At 47.8% G+C, this 7,704-nt stretch overlaps 1 long non-coding RNA gene across 1 annotated transcript; it reads left to right on the top strand.

The window, feature by feature from the left end:
• The first annotated feature begins 4,960 nt into the window (after positions 1-4,960).
• LOC141042416 (uncharacterized) lies at positions 4,961-7,057 on the top strand. Its single transcript, XR_012205111.1, has 2 exons — positions 4,961-5,907; positions 6,757-7,057. It is a non-coding gene; the product is annotated as an uncharacterized lncRNA (long non-coding RNA).
• Positions 7,058-7,704: the final 647 nt, after the last annotated feature.

Raw genomic sequence — 7,704 nt, 5'->3', positions numbered from 1 at the left:
GTAAGTTTGGTAGGAAGGTACCAAAGTAATCCCGGCAAGGAACACTGGACAGCGGTCAAGAATATCCTGAAGTACCTGAAGAGGACTAAGGATATGTTTCTCGTTTATGGAGGTGACGAAGAGCTCGTCGTAAAGGGTTACGTCGACGCTAGCTTCGACACAGATCTGGATGACTCGAAGTCACAGACCGGATACGTGTATATTTTGAATAGAGGAGCAGTAAGTTGGTGCAGTTGCAAGCAAAGCGTCGTGGCGGGATCTACATGTGAAGCGGAATACATGGCAGCCTCGGAGGCAGCACAGGAAGCAGTCTGGATGAAGGAGTTCATTGCCGACCTAGGGGTGATTCCCAATGCGTCGGGCCCGATGACTCTCTTCTGTGACAACACTGGAGCTATTGCCCTTGCGAAGGAGCCCAGGTTTCACAGGAAGACCAGGCATATCAAGCGTCGCTTCAACTCCATTCGTGAAAGTGTTCAAAATGGAGACATAGATATTTGTAAAGTACACACGGACCTGAATGTAGCAGATCCGTTGACTAAACCTCTCCCTAGGGCAAAACATGATCAACACCAGGACGCAATGGGTGTTCGATTCATCACAATGTAACTAGATTATTGACTCTAGTGCAAGTGGGAGACTGTTGGAAATATGCCCTAGAGGCAATAATAAAAGGTTATTATTATATTTCTTTGTTCATGATAATCGTCTATTATTCATGCTATAATTGTATTGTCCGGAAATCGTAATACATGTGTGAATACATAGACCACAACGTATCCCTAGTAAGCCTCTAGTTGACTAGCTCGTTGATCAACAGATAGTCATGGTTTCCTGACTATGGACATTGGATGTCATTGATAACGGGATCACATCATTAGGAGAATGATGTGATGGACAAGACCCAATCTTAAGCATAGCATAAAAGATCGTGTAGTTTCGTTTGCTAGAGCTTTTCCAATGTCAAGTATCTTTTCCTTAGACCATGAGATCGTGCAACTCCCGGATACCGTAGGAGTGCTTTGGGTGTGCCAAACGTCACAACGTAACTGGGTGACTATAAAGGTGCATTACGGGTATCTCTGAAAGTATCTGTTGGGTTGGCACGGATCGATACTGGGATTTGTCACTCCGTGTGACGGAGAGGTATCTCTGGGCCCACTCGGTAATGCATCATCATAATGAGCTCAATGTGACTAAGGCCTTAGTCACGGGATCATGCATTGCGGTACGAGTAAAGAGACTTGCCGGTAACGAGATTGAACAAGGTATTGGGATACCGACGATCGAATCTCGGGCAAGTAACATACCGATTGACAAAGGGAATTGCATACGGATTGATTGAATCCTCGACACCGTGGTTCATCCGATGAGATCATCGTGGAGCATGTGGGAGCCAACATGGGTATCCAGATCCCGCTGTTGGTTATTGACCGGAGAGGCGTCTCGGTCATGTCTGCATGTCTCCCGAACCCGTAGGGTCTACACACTTAAGGTCCGGTGACGCTAGGGTTGTAGAGATATATGTATGCGGAAACCCGAAAGTTGTTCGGAGTCCCGGATGAGATCCCGGACGTCACGAGAGGTTCCAGAATGGTCCGGAGGTGAAGAATTATATATAGGAAGTCAAGTTTCGGCCACCGGGAGAGTTTCGGGAGTTACCGGTATTGTACCGGGACCACCGGAAGGGTCCCGGGGGTCCACCGGGTGGGGCCACCTGTCCCGGAGGACCCCGTGGGCTGAAAGTGGAAGGGAACCAGCCCCTAGTGGGCTGGGCGCCCCCCTTGGGCCTCCCCCCATGCGCCTAGGGTTGGAAACCCTAGGGGGGAGCTTCCCCCTTGCCTTGGGGGGCAAGGCACCCCTTCCCCCCCACTTGGCCGCCGCCCCCCCTTGAGATCCCATCTCTTGGGGCTGGCGCACCCCCCAGGGGCCTATATAAAGGGGGGGGAGGGAGGGCAGCACACAACAGCCTTGGGCGCCTCCCTCCTCCCCTGCAACACCTCTCTCTCTCTCGCAGAAGCTCGGCGATGCCCTGCCGAAGAACCGCTACATCCACCACCACGCCGTCGTGCTGTTGGATCTCCATCAACCTCTCCTTCCCCCTTGCTGGATCAAGAAGGAGGAGACGTCGCTGCACCGTACGTTTGTTGAACGCGGAGGTGCCGTCCGTTCGGCACTCGGTCATCGGTGATTTGGATCACGGCGAGTACGACTCCGTCATCCACGTTCATTGGAACGCTTCCGCTCGCAATCTACAAGGGTATGTAGATGCACTCCCTTCCCCTCGTTGCTAGTAGACTCCATAGATGCATCTTGGTGAGCGTAGGAAAATTTTAAATTATGCTACGATTCCCAACAATAGATCTCGTCTTTTTATCCTTAGTGGCAACGATACATACGTGTCGGTTCCCCTTTTGTCGCTGGGATCAAGCACCGTAAGATCGAACCCACTACCGGGCACCTCTTCCCATTGCAATATAAATAGATCAAGTTGGCCAAACAAAACCCAAATATCGGAGAAGAAATACGAGGCTATAAGAGATCATGCATACAAGAGATCAAAGAAACTCAAATAACTTTCATGGATATAAAAAGATATAGCTGATCATAAACTCGAAGTTCATCAGATCCCAACAAACACATCGCAAAAGAGTTACATCATATGGATCTCCAAGAGACCATTGTATTGAGAATTCAGCAAGAGAGAGGAAGCCATCTAGCTACTAACTACGGACCCGAAGGTCTACAAAGAACTACTCACGCATCATCGGAGAGGCACCAATGGAGGTGGTGAACCCCCTCCGAGATGGTGTCTAGATTGGATCTGGTGGTTCTGCACTCTGCGATGGCTGGATGATATTTTGTCGACTCCCCGAGGGTTCTGGTATTTTTGGGGTATTTATAGAGCAAAGAGGCGGTCCGGGGAGCACCCGAGGTGGGCACAACCCACCAGGGCGCGCCTGGGCCTCCTGGCGCGCCCTGGTGGGTTGTGCCACCCTCGGGGCACCCCTCAGGTGCAACCAGGGCCCATTGCCTTTCTTCTGGCCCATAAAAATCATCGTGGAGTTTCGTGGCATTTGGACTCCGTTTGATATTGATTTCCTGCGATGTAAAAAACATGGAAAAAACAGCAACTGGCACTTGGCACTATGTTAATAGGTTAGTCCAAAAATGATATAAAATGACTATAAAATGATTATAAAACATCCAAGATTGATAATAAAACAGCATGGAACAATCAAAAATTATAGATACGTTGGAGACGTATCAGCATCCCCAAGCTTAACTCCTACTCGTCCTCGAGTAGGTAAGTGATAAAACAGAATTTTTCATGTGGAGTGTTGTTCATCAAGTCATATCATATTGTTTTCTTTATAGCATGGACAATTGGACTTTTATGTGATTCAAAACAATAGTCTAGTTTTGACATAATAATTTAGATACTCAAGCATATCAACAAGCAACCATGTCTTCTAAAATATCAATGCTAAAACAAGTTATCCCTAGACCATCATGCTCAAACATTGACCCATTCATGAAACACATTGGAATACTAGCTACACCCAATAGTTACTCACGATCATATTGCCTCTTAGTTGGTGCTTTTGTAAGAGAAGATGGAGACTTAAAATGAAAATTGCATAAAGTAAAAGAAAGGCCCTTCGCAGAGGGAAGTAGGGATTTGTAGAGGTGCTAGAGCTCAAAGCAAAAAATTAGAGATAAAAATATTTTGGGAGGTGTATCCATCCCACCATCGAAAACGAGGTAGAGCTACGAACACTTTCCATGCTAGATATTCCATAGGCGGTTCCCAAACAGAAAATAAAGTTTATTCTTTTTTCCACCATTCTTTCACTTTCCATGGCTAGCCGTATCCACGGGTGCCTTCCATACCAACACTTTCCAAAGAATTTATTATTTGACAACATAAAGTAAATATTTTTTTGCATTTTGGGACTGCGCATCCCTAAAACCTTTGCCTTACTGTCGTGCAATTACAAGTGAATAAACACTCATCTTGAGAATAACACATCTAGCATGGAAAAATATTAGCCACCCGTTACCGTTCCGCGAGGGAAACAAACACACAAAAGAGAAGTTTATTTTGAAAATTAGAGATGACACATAGAAATTTGCTTAGAACAGCAAAATAATACCGGATATAGGTAGATATAGTGGACTCATGTGGCAAAACTGGTAAATAATACGGTGGGTGAACAAATTACTGTCGAGCAATTGATAGAAAAGCGCAAAGTTATGACGATATCCAAGGCAATGATTATGAAATGTAGGCATCACGTCCGTGTCAAGTAGACACGACTCCTAACTGCATCTACTACTATTACTCCACACATCGACCGCTATCCAGCATGCATCTAGAGTATTAAGTTCATAAAGAACGGAGTAACGCCTTAAGTAAGACGACATGATGTAGAGGAATAAACTCATACAATATGATGTAAACCCCATCTTTTTATCCTTGATGGCAACAATTCAATACGTGTCTCGCTACCCCCTACTTTGTCACTGGGTGAAATCATGCAAGATTGAACCCAAAGCTAAGTGTGACGCCCCGAGACCGACGCTCCAGACGCCTTCCATGTTTTTCGTTGTCGCCATGTGATTTATTTGTTTGTTGCATTCATCACCGCATCATCCGCATTGCATACGCTTGTTTTCATAAAACCCGTAGTCGTTAGCAGTTGCCGCTTCTTCCTCGTCTTTGTCGACCTCTCTCAAACCCCCTCTCGTGCGCATCCGAACTTTCCCGAACCCGAACCGGACTTTCGTTACCGTTGGATCCGGATCATCCCCAAACATCTATAAAACAACCCATTTTCTTAATTGGACTTTCTAGCCTATTTTTCGGTCTGTCCGATTAAGATTGGAGAGACCAAATGCCCCTACCAAAAATCCACTTGCTATATATAGACCATCACTAACCAATTATAGACAAACCACCTAATTTCTAGGGATCCTACCCTAGCGCCGCCGCCACTCTCTCGGGATCCTCCCAGATCCGATCCATCCAACCACCCACAGCCCATCTCCCTCCTCGATCGTCCTCGACCCAATCCCCTCACCAGCGCCTCCTCCACTCGATCCCGAGGGGATCATGAGCAGCTCGCCACCGGCTGCAAGCAGCAGCACCACCAGGACCCCGTCGCCCCTTCCCCTCTTCTTCTCCTCCGTCCCTCCTCCCTCTGGTTCTCTCCCTCGTCTCTCATGCCTCTCCCTCTATGTACCAGGTACAGCCATGGATGGCCGCAGCTCCCTCGCCGCCGTTTTGCACCAGGCCCAGCCGGGAGACGGACGGATCCATCCTCCCGCGTCCATCCCCGCGTCCCGCTCGTTCCGGAGCTCCCCTGCTTCGCCAAGTCCAAGCCGCGGCCTCCCCTGTTTCCTCTTGCGCCGGCAGCATGCACCCGAGCCTCCTGTGCACCTCCACCTGCCTGCCGGAGTAGCACCAGCGGCCAACCAGATGAGCACCATCGCGCCCTTCCCCCACCACTTCTCCTTGTGTCTCCCTCTTCCTCCGGTCTCTCATCTCTCTCTCTAGTTGCTGCAGGGAGTTGGAGCAGCCATGTCGCCTGAGCGCCTCAAGTTCGTCTCCCGCCACCCGGCCAGGGCCTCCACCACCCGGATCCGTGCCTCCCTGCTGTCGAGGCCCCGCGCCAAGTCCCCTGCCGCCATGGACGTCCCGACGCAGGAGCTCGCCGTTGACCCCGCGCTCGATCTGGCAGCGAAGCCGCTCGCCCCTTTGACTGCATCGCCCCGAACCGGTCTCCCCTCCTCGCCGTTGACCGCGCCAAGTCCCACGACCGCACGCGCCTGGGCCGGCCTCGGCTCGGTCTAACTGGCTCTGCCTGCTGCTTCCTCCTCCACCGACCTGGGCCATGGCCCATGGTGAGCAGCCCAGTCCACCCAGCTAGATTCGGCCCAATGCGTGTTTTTTTCCTCTGTTGCGAATTTAGATTTTATCCAGAGAACGCCGTTTTACAGAAAAGTCCCTAGAGTTCATGCATTTAATAACTCATCAACCGTGCATCATATTAAAATGTTTTATATATGTAACTTGCTTAAAATTTTGCCTAGTTTCATAATATGCTGCTTTCATCCATGTTAAAAATGTTTAAACTGCTATTTGTTCAAATTTGCTCAAATGTCATGCTAAAATGATTTAATTCATGACTAATTAATCGTAGCTCTAAATTAAATGTTCTTTATATGTAAATGGGGTAGCAAAATGCCTAGTTTAACATGGTGGCATTACTTTGCATGTTTAACAACTCTAAAATATGGTTTAGGGCAGAACTGTACCATAACCAAAATGTGCACATGGGGATTTTCTGGATTTGTTGTTTGTTGTTTCCGGCCTCATTTAAACTTGCCTAAATAGTTAGTTTACTTATGCTTCACCCCTTGCCATGCTGAACAACATTTAATATTGTTGGGTACATAAACGAGAGAGAACTAAATAATTGAACGTGGCGTTTCATCAATATGCAAGTCGTTGCATATTGATCTCCACTTAATTTGTAGTGTTGTTTGTTGCACTTTGCCATGCCATGCCTCACGGACATGCATCATACTTGATTGTGCATCATGCCATGTTTATGTGATGGTTGTTTACCATGTTGTTTGCTTCTTTCCGGTGTTGCTTCTTCGGGTTAGTTCCGATAACGTCGCGTTTGTGAGGATTCGTTCGACTTCGTCCGTTTGTCTTTTTCATGGACTCGTTCTTCTTCCTTGCAGGATCTCAGGCAAGATGACCATACCCTCGATATCACTTCTATCTTTGCTTGCTAGTTGTTCGCTCTACCGCTATGTCGCGCTACCTACCACTTGTTATATCATGCCTCCCATATTGCCATGTCAAGTCTCTAACCCACCTTCCTAGCAAACCGTTGTTTGTCTAAGTTACCGCTTTTGGTCAGCCCCTCTTATAGCGTTGTTAGTTGCAGGTGAAGCTGAAGTTTGTTCCATGTTGGAACATGGATATGTTGGGATATTACAATATTTCTTATTTAATTAATGCATCTATATACTTGGTAAAGGGTGGAAGGCTCGGCCTGATGCTTGGTGTTTTGTTTCACTCTTGCCGCCCTAGTTTCCGTCATACCGGTGTTATGTTCCTTGATTTTGCGCTCCTTACGCGGTTGGGGATTTATGGGACCCCCTTGACAGTTCGCTTTGAATGAAACTTCTCCAGCAAGGCCCAACCTTGGTTTTACATTTGCCTAACAACCTATTACCTTTCCCTTGGGAGTAATTAACCCGAGGGTCATCTTTATTTTAACCCCCCGGGCCAGTGCTTCTCTAAGTGTTGGTCTGAACTGGGCGATGTCCGGCGCCCCCTGGGCAACCAGGGTCTATGTCAACCCGAAGTCTTGCCCATCCGGTGTGCCCTGAGAACGAGATATGTGCAGCTCCTATTGGGATTTGTCGCACATTCGGGCGGTCTTGCTGGTCTTGTTTCACCATTGTCGAAATGTCTTGTAACCAGGATTCCGAGTTTGATTGGGTCTTCCCGGGAGAAGGAATATACTTCGTTGGCCGTGAGAGCTTATGATGGGCTAAGTTGGGACACCCCTGTAGGGTATAAACTTTCGAAAGCCATGCCCGCGGTTATGTGGCAGATGGGAATTTGTTAATGTCCGGTTGTAGAGAACTTGACACTTGACTTAATTAAAATACATCAAC

The sequence above is a fragment of the Aegilops tauschii genome, chromosome 3 (assembly GCF_002575655.3).
Source record: "Aegilops tauschii subsp. strangulata cultivar AL8/78 chromosome 3, Aet v6.0, whole genome shotgun sequence".
NCBI classification, from domain to species: domain Eukaryota; kingdom Viridiplantae; phylum Streptophyta; class Magnoliopsida; order Poales; family Poaceae; genus Aegilops; species Aegilops tauschii.
This window is presented reverse-complemented; position numbering and strand designations above follow the sequence as displayed.